Raw genomic sequence first — 12,972 nt, forward strand, 5'->3', positions numbered from 1 at the left:
TTCCTTCCTTCCTTCCTTCTTTCCTCCCTCCCTCCCTCCCTCCCCAGTACCAAATTTAGGTTCTGGCTACCACACACACAGCTGCTCAGAATGTTTACTTATAAGTGTTCCTATAACATCAATAGCAATGTAAGATGGAGAAAGTCCTGTTTTCCAAAATGCCTCTCAGGAAAACAAGTAAATATGATAGGAAGGAATAAGAACCGTGGAGTGGTAGAGGGGCCAACTAGTGGGGTATTTACGGAGAGCATGAAACAATAATAAAAGGTGTTAAACTCTTTTCTAAGGAAAACGTGTCCAATTATGTACTTCCCAAGGAAGGTGAGTCTGGTTCTTATTTTGTTGAATGGCAAGTACCCTTTTAGGGCCAGAATGGAATTATTTTGATCAATAGAAGGGAATGCATACCACCAGAAGTCCTGTTGTGGCTCCTCTCTGAGCAGAGAACAGCCTCTTTGATGTTGAATGAAGGCACTGAGGTAGGATCTGGGTATGATCTAGGAATAGGAGAATAGGAGATTTAGGAATTGACGGTGCATGTCTAGGAATCCATAATTCTATCTTAGATGTATTACGTTCAAAATGCCACATTCAGACCTGATACTTTTATTTATTTATTTTTTTACAAATAGTTTATTGTCAGGTTGGTTTCCATATAACACCTGGTGCTCATCCCCACACGTGCCCTCCTCCATGCCCATCCCCCCCCTCCCCCCCAACACCCATCAGTCCTCAGTTTGTTCTCAGCATTCAAGAGTCTCTCATGGTTTGCCTCTCTCCCTTTCCCGCACCATTTCTCCCCTTCTTCTCTCCCATGGTCCTCCGTTAAGTTCCTCCCAATCCTCCTATACGTGCAAATATGATATTTGTCCTTTTCTATCTGACTTATTTCGCTCAGCATAACATCCTCAAGGTCCATCCAGGCTGCTACATGGCTAGATTTCATTCTTTCTCATTGCCATGTAGCATTCCATGGTATAGATAAACCACATCTTCTTGATCCATTCATCCGTTGATGGACACTTAGGCTCTTTCCTGTTTTGGCTATTGTTGAGAGTGCTGGTATGAACATTGGGGTACATGTGCTCCTATGCATCGGCATTTCTGTATCCCTTGGGTAAATTCCTAGCAGTGCTATCTGGGTCATAGGGGAGTTCTATTGTTAGTTTCCTGAGGAAACTCCACATTGTTTTCCAGAGGGGCTGCACCAGTTTACATTCCCACCAACAGTGTAGGGGGGTGCCCGTTTCTCTCCTCGCCAGCATCTAGAGTCCTCTGATTTGCTCATTTTAGCCACTCTGACTGGTGTGAGGTGGTATCTCAGTGTGGTTTTGATTGTATTTCCCTGATGAGGAGGGATGCTGAGCATCGTTTCATGTGTCTGTTGGCCATCTGGATGTCCTCTTTGGAGAAGTCAGACCTGATACTTTTAAATAGGTTTATCATGATTTGACTTGGTACCCCTTTGGGAAAAATCAAATCTTATGAATTGGAATTATAGGAACAATTTTTCAAAGAAAATTTATGTGAGCCATTTTATATTTTAATCTCAGCCTTTCCAAAACTGACATTTACCATTTTTAATTAAAAATTTAAGTAAACAGATATAATACAGATATATGGGTAACTCATTACAATTCTTTTTGCCTTATTTGATTTGAACAATTACATATAGTACATAGCTATGGATTATATTTTTAGTTATGCAAATGGCAACTGGGGACTGTGAACCTATTTCTCTTACTGTCTCTGAGCATTTCCCTCATAAACACTGTTCCAGGTTTGCTGTGTTTGCTCTCTAATCATTTAAGGAGCGTGACTTGTAAGCTCAGCTCTATAATTTTTATAGAGTCTTGGGAGGAAGAGAAGATAAGGCTGTGCTCAATTTGTCATCTTTAACCTAATTCTTAATATTTTCTTAATAAGTCATGTTGCATAGTTTTAATACTCAGATCTTGTAGACTTTTTTGGGCAAATGAAAAAATAATGAGGGGGTGCCTGGGTGGCTCAGTTATTTAAGTGGCCGATTTCAGCTCAGGTCATGATCTCACAGTTCATGGGTTTGGGCCCAGCATCGGGCTCTGTGCTGACAGCTCTGAGCCTGCTTCAGATTCTGTGTGTGTCTCTCTCTGCCCCTCCCCTACTCATACTTTGTCTCTCAAAAGTAAAATAAAACATTTAAAAAAATTTAAAAAAAGAAAAATAATGAGAACCTAATGTATTGTGAGATAGTGTGTTAAAAGGCATATTATCTAATTTCATACTCTATCAGAAGAATATCTTGATTACAAAACTGCCCATTTTTGTGTGTTTGGCTCATTATTCAAGTAAATACATAGTAAGATTTAGGACCATTCTGTTACTGAGGGGCTTTGAAATGAAGAGTTACATTTTTATCCTAAAACTGTGCATTTTTAATTAGAAAGTTAGGTGAATAATAAGAAGTGCTTACAACATACAAAAAGGACTTCTCAGATGGGTGAGATTAGTAATGTGAGGTTTTTTTTACTGATCAAGAGGATAAAGTCAACAATGGTTGTAAGAATTATGATTTTTGAGATTTTATGACACTTTTTTTTCCTAAGACCACATCGTATTTAGATGTTCAAATAAGATTTTAACTTAAATGACTAAATATCTGTTTGCTCATATGCATGTTTTAATTTAAGCACATTTAGATAATTGTTTTCTATAACATAGTACTTTTGTTTGATTTTTAAAATACAAGCTCAATTGTTAGTATCATAGAAATCTGTAAATAAGTTTTTTCAATTAAGCTTTACTTTTTATCTAATGATACAAACACTTGTTAAAAGCAAACTAGTATAAAAGATATGCACTGTTATGTTTATTGCAACATTATTTACAGTAGCCAAGGTATGGATGCAACCTAAGCATTTATCGATATATGAATGGATAAAGAAGATATGATGTATTGGTACAATGGAATATTACTCAGCCATAAAAAGGATGAAATCTTGTCATTTGTTACAATATGATGAACTTAGAAGTTATTATGCTAAATGAAATAAGTCAGATGGAGAAAGATAAATTCCATATGATTTTACTTATATGTAGAATCTAAAAACAAAACAAATTAACAAACAACACAAAGAAGAACAGACTCATAAATATAAAGAACAAACTTATGGTTGCCAGAGGGGATGGGGCTGGAGGGACAGGTAAAATAGATGAAGATTCAGAGGTACAAACTTCTAGTTATAAATAAGTCACAGGGATGAAAAGTACAGTAGAAAGAATATAGTCAATAATATTGTAATAAAATTAAAAAAATTTTTAACCAGCAAAATGGATTTATATGGGAATAGCAGAGAATTGCAATTTGGACATGCAAGCTATAGCTAAACCACAGGCAAGTCCAACAAATAAAAGAAAAGAATGTTATTTTATAGAGGACAAGTTGGAAGGGGTTGTTTTGAACCATAGTCCACCAGAGAAAAGCAAGAGTTCAGGGTGTGATGATGGTTTCTCATTTGCTGAGCTACTGGGTTAGTTAATTTCTTGTAGGGGATGCAGTGTCCATTTTTCCCTGTTAGGGCCTGTAATCCTGATTCTTTGCTGTTGTGGATACTCCTGTTGGGGTCTGTAAGTGACAGTTCTTCCTGTACTTGACTTCAGATGGGATAGAGCATGAGAGCTCCCTTTATTGTAAAAGTTTTGTATGGTGACAGATGGTAACTACAATTACCATGATGAGCATTTTGTAATGTATATAATCGTCGAATCAGTATTTTGTACACCTGAAACTAATATATATCAACTATACTTTAATTTTTAAAAAGCAAACTAATATGAGAAGACTTTTAATGAAAAAAAACGGCATTCCCTATATCCGAATGCCCTTTTCGTGTCTCTCCAGATACAATGTCTCTCCAGATACGATAACCACCTTTAACTCTTACAGTTGTTTACTCTCGTATTTAAGTTCAGCTTTCTAAACAATATTGTTAAACTACTATTTCTTGAATTTTTAGCTTCGGAGTTTATCTCTTGATTTTTTACTATATAGCCTTCAGCTTTTTAAAATCTTAACTTTTGGGGCACCTGGGTGGCTTAGTCGGTTAAGTGTACGACTTTCACTTAGGTCATGATCTCGCGGTTCGTGGGTTCGAGCCCAGAGTCTGTATCTCCCTCTCTCTATGACCCTCCCTTGCTCATGCTGTCTCTCTCTCTCTCTCTCTCCTAGAAATAAAAAAATAAAAATCAAAAAATAAAATCTTAACTTTTGAATTATATAATGTTATTTAGTTCAAGCAATATTCAGTGTTCATATTACTATGATTATGTAATTATTATTCTTTCACATATTACACCATGATTAAATTTCCTTTCTACTAGAACCTTTGTCTTCCTGAGCATTAATGATTATATTGTTCTTTTTCTTTTTTTGCTGGTTATATTTCTTTTTTTTTAATTTCTTTTTTCTTAAATTTTTTGTTATGAATAGTTTATTGTCAAGTTGGTTTCCATGTAACACCCAGTGCTCATCTCCACAAGTGTTTCATCTGCTTAATATTTTATGTGATTACCAGTAATTCATCTCTAAATTCTATGACAGAACTATTAATCTGTCACTGTATTTATTTATTAAAAAAATTTTTTTCAGCCAAAGTAATACTGAAAAATAAAACCAAAATGGGAGGCATCACCATCCCAGACTTTAGCCTCTACTGCAAAGCTGTCATCATCAAGACAGTATGGTATTGGCACAAAAACAGACACATAGACCAATGGAACAGAATTGAGAACTCAGAAGTGGACCCAAAAGTATACAGCCAACTGATCTTTGACAAAGCAGGAAAGAATATCCAATGGAAANAAAAACTGAGGACTGATGGATGTGGGGGGAGGGGGGGATGGGCATGGAGGAGGTAACACAGCTCAACAGATTAAATAAAATATTTTTTTCTTTCTAGAGGAGGGGCTCCTGGGTGGCTCAGTTGGTTAAGCATCCAACCTCAGCTCAGGTCATAATCTTGTGGTTCTCGAGTTGGAGTCCTGCTTTGAGTTGGGCTCTGCTGACAGCAGCCTGGAGCCTGCTTTGGATTCTGTGTCTCCCTCTCTTTCTGCCCCTCCCCTGCTCACACTTTCTCTCTCTCTCTCTCTCTCTCAATTATAAATAAACATTTAAAAAAATTTTATGTTACTAGAAGGAAAAAGAATTTAATTCACTCCTTCCTGTATTCAACAAACATTATTGAGTACTCCCAACATGTCAGGCACTAGGATAAGCACTGGGGGCTAAAAAGATAAATAAGACATAGTCCTGCTTTTGAGGACCATAGTTGAAATGTACTAATCATTATTATATTTCAAAAACTGATTGCTAAGCATATCTTGAAACTACTGTGTTAATACCACTGGAGAATTCTAGCCAAATGGCACAAAGAAATGATTCTTAATAGGGAGAATGTTGGTAAACACTGCCACTATATGGTAACTTTGCTGAGAATCCTTGAATGGAAAATGTTTAATAATAAACCCTCTTCCATTTGTCTTAAAAAATTTTTTTTTCATTTATTTATTTTTGGGAGACAGAGACAGACAGAGCACAAGTAGGGGAGGGGCAGAGAGAGAGAAGGAGATACAGAATCCAAAGCAGGCTCCAGGCTCTGAGCTGTCAGCACAGAGCCCAACACCGGGCTCAAACCCACAAACCGCAAGATCATGACCTGAGCTGAAGTCGGACGCTTAACTGGCTGAGCCATCCAGGGACCCTGTAATCTGTCACTATATTTAAACATGTCATATAATAGATTTCTTTCCCTTTCTCTTGCCATCTATGCTTTCCCCCTCCCTCTCTTCTTTCCCTTTCTCTCCCTTCTTTCTTTCCTCCTTCCTTCCATTTCTCCTTCTTACCTTTCTGCTTTCCTTCCCTACTTTTATCCATTATCCCTCTTAGAGCCTTCTATTCTCTGCTCTATTCTGGACAATTGCTCTTAAACCTACTGCTCACTTGTCATCCTGGGATCTCCCTTCAGTCCTCTCCTGTAAATACATTGTTTCCTGGATCAAATCTTCCTCTTTCATTGTTTAGTTTCTCAGTGTAGGGGGGCATGTAGCAGTAGCTTCCTCAGAAAGGGTCAATGAGAGGGAAAATACATCTTTCAACTTTGCATGTGTGAAAATGTCTATTCTTTCACGTGTTTGACAGTGTGGTTGCATAAAAAATTGTAGGCTTTCTTCTAAAGATTTTTTAAAGTTTATTTATTTAGAGAGATAGATAGAGAGCACAAGCAGGGGAGGGGCAGAGAGAGAGGGAGAGAAAATCCCAAGCAGGTTCTGCACAGTCAGTGTGGAGCCTGATCCAGGGCTCGAACTCACTAACTGTGAGATCATGACCTGAGATGAATCCAAGAGTCAGATGCTTGACCAGCTGGGCCACCCAGGTGCCCACTGAAATTGTAGGTTTAATCAAAGTTTAGAAAAGTTTCAGTGAGGGTTTAACCTTGTATTTATTTTGAAAGATGCAAGCCATTTGAATCTGATCTAGTTAAAAGTAACAACCTGGTTACCTCTCTGATTTTTAGCCTTGATATTGTAAATTTTACTCAGAAATTTCTGAGTTTTCCCTTTGAATTTTGGATAACATGTGTTATCCATGTGAAGTCAGACTATGACTGTCCTTCCAAAAGAGACAGGAGAATAAATGAAGAACCAAGTGGGTGGAGGATGCCAGTTGAATTAAATACTTTCAGAAGATTATCTTTCAAAGTTTTTTGCCCATTGGGTTTGTACATAAGAAATTCAATATCTTAAGGTTTTTTTTTTCTTGTAAAATGTCAGGAGCAAGAATCTTAAGAGGACTTGAAAATTGTGAAAGTTCTCTTGCAAAGAACTGGTGTTTTGTTATTTTTAAAAATTGAGGTGAAATTGACATATAAAATTAACCATTTTATTTTTATTTTTAAAAAAGTTTTAAAAAACGTTTTATTTAGTTCTGAGAGAGACAGCGTGAGCAGGAGAGGGTCAGAGAGAGAGAGGGAGACACAGAATCTGAAGCAGGCTCCAGGCTTTGAGCTGGCAGTCAGCACAGAGCCCGACGCGGGGCTCGAACCCACTAACTGTGAGATCATGACCTGAGCCGAAGTTGGACACTTAACCGACTGAGCCACCCAGGTGCCCCAAAATTAATCATTTTAAAGTGGACAGTTTGGTGGCATTTAATACACTTACAGTGTTGTGCAGCCAGTACTTGTATGTAGTTACAAAGCATTTCATCACCTCAAAAGGATTGCCAAATCTTTATACTGATTCTTTTTTTAGAACATAAACTTGTACCTTGGCTTTCATATTTGGTCTTAATATATCAGTCACTTAGGAAATAAGCCAGATTATTATATTCTGACCATTCAATTTCTTCAAAGTTACATTGTACATAATTTATAGTTTTCTTATCAGAAAATCACAAAAGGATATTAATGTGCTTTGTGCATATCATGTTCTTTGAATTGCAGTGTAGAAGTTAAATTAGAACATACATAGTATTCCAAAAATTAGATTGTCTTTGTTGTTTTTGTTTTAGAATATTTAGAAATGTGCTGCTGCAGAACTTTGAAAATGCAGGCTGGAGAGTAGGCAAATCTCATCAAGAAATGGTTCATTTAACAAAGAAGTTAATAGATCATAAATGTTTCTGCCTTTTTTCACCAGCACATTGTGCTGCCATTTGTCACATGCTGTAGGATGATCATCTTGTCATTCTGTGAGGGAGAATCTCTTTTGAACAGGGTTTAAAGTAGGTGGGATCTCATGGACCATAATTTCTGGTACCTTTAGAGAGGCAGTGAGAAAAAGGAAAGGATTAGGAAAAGTGCCATAGACTACTTTTATCTTTTCATTTTCCCCTAAAACTCTACCTTTAAAATAAATTAGGTTGCATTCACATCCTGCTTTTCTTATTAACAGCTCTTTGTTTATTTTGTGAGATTTAGAGATTAAAAAGGAAGCTTCAAAGGAAGAGGCATTTGTCCTGGAAGGCAGACTCTTGTCAGCTTTTGCCAGGTTAGTCATGGGTTATAGGTAATCCAGATTTGTTGTCTCATTCTGTCAGTCAGATATACAGATGGCCTATCTTTTTTTGGTTTGTTTTAGTGTGAAATAAAATACCACATACTGGCAGGCAGGTAGACCTAACAAATATAAGTTACTGTGGAGCTTTATAAGTTGTAATTATTAATAATTAATGTAAATTAAATAGAAAATGATAACATATAATAAATAACTAAAAAGAAATCAAGTTACATTAATTAAATGTATGCATATCAATACATGCATATACAATAATTAGATGTAATTATTTAGTTCAGTGGTTCTCAAAGTTTGGGTGTCAGGCCAGTAGCATTGGCATCACCTGCGGGCCTGTTAGAACTTCTGAATCTATTACTAAATTAGAAACTCTAGGGGGTGAGGCCCAGTAGCCCTCAGGGGGTTCTGATGTAGGGCCCAATTTTAGTTTGGAAACCACTGTATTAAGTACTGATAGGGTGTCCTCTAGTGTTTTATTTTATTTTATTTTTTTTTTTGCCAGAATTGCATTTGACAAATGATTGGCCTAGAAATTCTGATGTAAAGATAAAAATGAAAGAATAGTGTTTGTTTTTAAAAGTTATCTAATCTCAATATTTCTTTCAAACCTTTTTCTATGCATACTTTTGCAAATTTTAGAACATCTCCATACAATTTTAAACCTTGGTCTTTTTTTGGACCTAACATTATGGAAAAAGCATTGTCCATGTTAAAAAAATACTTAGTAAACATAAAATTGAAAGACTACTTAGTTGTTCATAACTTCATCTTCTTATTTTCCACGTTTGTATATTGAATATTTCTCTTTTTATAAGGAAGAATGAGTGTGAACAGCTGTTTTTGCCTACCATGTTATCTTTGTATATACTTAACCAATATCCTCTCATATTGCCAAAGAAGTATAGATGAATTTTGTAAAACTGTAAAGCAGGCAGTAGTGGATGCTTAACCATGTAAATTTATTACGGTTTTGTGTTTTTCATTTAATGCTTCCTCATCACCTCCGATTATCGCCCTCTGGTTGCTCCATGTCTCATTCTCTGGTTTAGTCCTTTTTGACTCATTTCTTCCTTCAAATATTTGCAGTCTTTCACAGGTTCTGTCTTGAAGCTGTTAAAGGCAGGAGTTTGGAGACTATGATAATCAGTTGAAGAAGATATTTTGGGACTGATGAACTTTTCCCTGCTTTTAATCCCAGGATTGTGCCGCTTGCTTAGTGGTTAATAGAACCTCTATAGAGTCAGATAAACCACATCTCCACTTAACTAGATTTGTGTCTTTGGCAAATTCCTTTGAACTTAGGTTTTCTCATCTAATAGTTTAATGGTATCTTATTTATAAATGTGAGCATTATATTCTATATAAATTTATTGTTGGACACTACCGAGATATAATCCTCAGTAACTATTAGGTATAACTATTTAAAAATATTTTTTTAATGTTTATTTATTTTTGAGAGAGAAGGAGCACAAGCAGAGAGAGGCAGAGAGTGAGGGAGACACTGAATCTGAAGCAGGCTGCAAGTTCTGAACTGTCAGCACAGAGCCTGACACGAGACTTGAACTCACAAGCTGTGAGATCATGACCTGAGCCAAAGTCTAAAGCTTGCTATTACTATTACAGGTACTGTTAGTGTTTGTTTAATTATAGAACTATTTTTGTACAGTTGCTGAGATTCCTAGTTTTAGCCTGTAATTTTTGTGACTAATAAAGCTTTATTGTTTATATTCATGCTAATGGAAAGTTGGCTTTACTTTATCCTACAGTTAAATTTAACCTTTAAAATGAAAAATTTTAAATTTTTATGGGAAATTTTTTTTCAAAATTTATTTTGTGTGTGAGAGAGAACATGTGCACAAGGGAGGGGCAGAGAGAGAGGAAGAGAGAGAAAGAGGGAGAGAGAATCCCAAGTAGGCTCCATATACACTGTCAGCGCAAAGCCCCAAATGGGGCTTGTTCCCATGAACGATGAGATCATGACCTGTGCCAGAATCAAGAGTTAGACACTTAACTGCCTGAGCTAAGTAAGTGCCCCTGGAAAAAATATTTTAAGAAGGAATCATTTCAGATTCATATATAAGTCTTCTTTATTTTATTTATTTTGTTTTTTATTATTAATTTTTTAAAATTTACATCCAAGTTAGTTAGCATATAGTACAACAATGATTTCAAGAGTAGATTCCTTAATGTCCCTTACCCATTTAGCCCAAGTCGTCTTCTTTTAGAAATGAAAATTATGTCTCTCAGAGGAAGTTGTCTTTTGTAGAGTACTTATACTTTCACTGTTTTTATAACATTACACGTTTCCTAGAAATTTGTGGGGAAAAGTGTATTTTAGTGTACTATTAATTATAAATACATTGAATATTTTTCTTGTAGTCTGTGAACTTGCTTAATTTTTAAGCATCATAACTCAAAGTGCTAATTGAGAAAAAAGGAAGCATGATTGGATTTTATTTTCATTTTGCATAATTTTTGGGATTTTGTGCCTGTATATATTGAATTTGAGAACCCCGTTTAACATGAATTACTCTTGTGATTATATTAATACTAATTTGCTCTTTTCATGTGCTGAGAAGTGTGCAACATTTTGGTATACTCAGTTTATTCATTTAACCACTTGTGAGTGAGTATTAGGTGCTGGGTACTATGCTTGGTGATAGGTATATAAGCATGAGTGAGATATAGTAGAGTCTTTTCTTTTGTGGAGAAACGCATAAACAAGTAATTTTAATGCAGTGTGTTGAGTTGTATAATAAAGGCACGTAGAAAGTGCTGTAGAAACATGTGAGTGGCACATTTAACTTGCCATTTCAACTTAGGTGGAGAGCAAGGAAGACTGGTTGATGATTGTGTATGAGGCCAGGCAATTTAGTAAGACTTGTCAAAGAAGGTAATGTGTTTGAAGGAAAGAAACAAGTTCAGCAGGGTGGTCCAGGCTAGTATGTCTGAGAAAAAGGGGAGTACTGTTGTCATTTGTAGATGACATAGGAATCAACTGAGAAATGTACAGCAAAGGAGAATTCTGCAAGATTGACAGACACAAGATCAGCTTACAAAAATTAATAGCATTTCTTTATACTCATCATAACCAACTAGAAAATATAATTTAAAAATTCATTCACAATATAAAAATATCTCCAAGGTGTCTAAAATACACAGAATCTGTATGGCAAAAGCTTTGAAATACTAAGACAAGTAGCTAAATAAGTGGAAGGATATCCTATATTGAATGGGACAACTTAATAACTGTATGTCAGTTCTTCCTTAGTGAATGTACAAATCGATTGCAATTCCAATTAAAATTACAGTTGTATTTTTTGATGAATTTGACAAGCTTTGATGGCTAAGTCAGCCTTTAAAAAAAAAAGCAAAGGGTGAGAATTTATCATATGAGATATTAAGGGTGAGAATTTATCATATGAGATATTAAGACATCTTACAAAGCCTTACTATTGTACATAGGCCACTTAACCCTCTGAGAGATTTTGGAGACAGGCCATTGTATATGGGCTGATTCTCATTGTTTACAGATTCCATGTCTGTGAATTCATCTACTTGCTAAAATATGTTTCTAAACCTAAATCAATATTCACGGTACTTTTGCAGTCATTTCCCATAGAGATTTCTTTTTTCTTTTTCTTGCATAGAATTGAGAAGAATTTGAGTTGCTTGATGAATAGGAGCACATTCCCAGCTGAACAAGGCAATGCTCTTATTGTTTCAGTGCTCATACTATTTCCAGTCCTATTTTCAGTCTGTGTGGAGCCACATTTTCTGAATTTTTGTATATTTTGATGGTGATTTCATTGCTTAAAATGGCCACAATGCAAAGGGTTGAAGTGCTGTCTAGTGTTCTTAAGCACAAGGAGGCTGTAATGTGCTTTATGGAAAAAAAAAATACTTGTGTCAGGTAATTTCTTCAGACATGAGTTATATAGTGCTGTCAGCTGAGAGTTCAATGTTCATAATTAACAATATGTATTAGATAAGGTATCTTTAAGCAGAATCACACATAAAATGAGGCTAAGTATTGATTGTACTGGAAATATTGTGACCACAGATTCACAGGAACTATATTTCTCCTAGGATCAATGGTTCAGTATTGCTAATTCAGTGTTTGTGGTGACTTTATTGCATAATTAACAAGAATTGACTGCATATGTACATCAGTCAGAGTCTAGTCAAGAAATCAGAATCCGTACTAGGAGGCTCAATAAAAATAATTGACTGTTGGGAAATGGCTACATTGTCTTGGAGGGCTAAAAACCAGAGGAAACCAGAAGAAACACCCTTGGGAGAACAGAGGGGAGAGGTTGGAGTTCTTATAAGCCTCAAGCATGGAGCAGGTCCTGGTGGAGCTGGGACCCAGTCATCTGAGGGGAGAGTACTTCCAGGATGAGGTTGCCTCTGGGAGTATAAAGGAGCTGACACAGGAAGAGCTGTTGCTGATGGGATGAAGAACCATTGCTGGGCTGAGCTGTATGAATAGCAAGGAAATGAGAAGAAGAGAATTCTATTTACTCTCTTGTCCTTGGAAGAACCCAATAGTAAGCCAGCTGGCCAAGGAGAATACTTTGCTGAGTTCCAGCTCCAGTATCACAAATCAAAATATAGTAGCAGTAGATTTGGGCCTGGGGGACAATAATTTAATATCCAGCACAATATGAGATCTAATATATAATAAAGATAGCACTACAAATTCTCACACATGTCTTTGAAGAGATATGCGTAGCAGGGTGATTAAAAGCACAGGGGCACCTGGGTGGCTCAGTCTGTTAAGTATCCTACTTTGGCTCAGGTCACGAACTCGCAGTTTATGGATTCCAGCCCAGCATCAGGCTCTCTGCTGTCAGCACGGAGCCTGCTTGGGATCTTCCGTAACCCTCTCTTTCGGTGTTCTCCCTGCCTGTGCCCTCTCCC

This window comes from Crocuta crocuta, unplaced genomic scaffold (genome assembly GCF_008692635.1).
Source record: "Crocuta crocuta isolate KB4526 unplaced genomic scaffold, BGI_CrCroc_1.0 scaffold167, whole genome shotgun sequence".
NCBI lineage: Eukaryota > Metazoa > Chordata > Mammalia > Carnivora > Hyaenidae > Crocuta > Crocuta crocuta.